This window comes from Pleurodeles waltl, chromosome 2_2, assembly GCF_031143425.1.
Source record: "Pleurodeles waltl isolate 20211129_DDA chromosome 2_2, aPleWal1.hap1.20221129, whole genome shotgun sequence".
Classification (NCBI taxonomy): Eukaryota; Metazoa; Chordata; class Amphibia; order Caudata; family Salamandridae; genus Pleurodeles; species Pleurodeles waltl.
This window is the reverse complement of record NC_090439.1, coordinates 629713996-629715596: the sequence shown is the minus strand read 5'-3', so window position 1 is coordinate 629715596 and position 1601 is coordinate 629713996.

Genomic DNA, 1601 nt, shown 5'->3' with positions numbered 1-1601 from the left:
GTTTTATCACCAACATCTGTAAAATGACAAGCCATAGGTGACAGTCAGTTGAGATGCAAAGGAAGTTAATGCCATCATGCTACAGCCACACAGAATACACCAATAGTCATAGGAATGGTCAGTTGCTTTGTCTCACCTGTGTGTCATTGGAAGAATTGATGGATAACTGAGGTTCTGTTGTCCTCATCCTCAGCCTCTTCATCCTCACTGTCCTCAGGGTCTACTGCTGCCACAGGGGCATCTCCAGTCTCCTCCCCATGCAGAAAGGGTACATGTCGTCTGAGGGCCAGATTGTGCAACATGCAGCATGCCACTACTATCTGGCAGACCTTCTTGGGTGAGTAGCACAGGTATCCACCTGTCAGATGGAGGCACCTGGCCTTCAGGAGCCCGAAGGTCCTCTCGAGGATCCATCTGGTTCACCCATGTGCCTCATTATAATGTTCCTCAGCTCCTGACCTGACATTCCTGACAGGGGTCAGCAGCCACAATAGGTTTGGGTAGCCATAGTCACCTACAAGTATTGAGGGACCACATTTAGCCTCACACAATGATTTGGGGATGACACCTGAAGGCATACACTAACATACAGTGGGTGGGGACGAAGGCTCACCTATTAGCCATACTCTGTGCCTCTGTAGTTGGGCCATCACATTTGGGATGCTGTTATTCCTCAGAACAAAGGCATCATGCACTGACCCAGGATACTTAGTACTGACGTGGGAGATATACTGGTCGCCAGGCACACCATTTACACATTCAGTGAGTAGAGACTCCTACGATTCCTGAACACCTGTTCATTCTGGCGTAGGGGGTATCCCTGAGGAGTCGCATCCTCTCATTTCAAGTGAAAGGAAAAAGCAAATAAGAGAAGGAGCTCTGAGACCTCAGGATCCTCCTCATCCCATAGGTAAAAAGGGTATAAAAGTATACCTTCCACACCCTACCACTAAGGTTACCATTCCTGTGGTGGGAGAAACCTCTCCTGGGGTGGAACCTGTACCAAGGGACCCCACAGCTGCCACAGCTGAACTCCCTCTCTGTTCAACCACTAAACCAGATAAGCAAAACTGCACTGTTTTAGTAAATATGGAGCAACTCTCCAATCCTATCTGAGACACATTAGTGCAGCAGCCCTGCACTACCTCTAAACACATAGGACAGCAGCCCTGTTCTTGTGTGGAGCCAATAGGACAGCAGCCCTATCCTGCTCCAACCCAAAAGAAAGAGCAACTCTGTTCTCTCTTTTAGCCATATGGACAAACGTTTTGCCCAGCTATGGCCTTGGTCAGACAGCATCCCTGTCTAGCATTCTCATCCTTAGGATCAGTAGAACAGTCCCACTGCCCCACTTTAAACCTTACAAATAGAGAATCTGAGAATATGCACTTGCACTGTTTTCTAGGAAAAAATCTTGAAACAGGGTGGTTTATATCCCCATGGGGAAGCAACCATACAGTGGATGATAGAGGGTGTAACCACTCTATTGAAGATCTACTCTCCACTTATCACTACTTAGACAATAAAGTCTCAACTGGCCAAGGTTAGCCTTATTGTCCTTCGTTTGGGGGGGTTACGTGAGAAAGTAGCCTCTTTCTAGC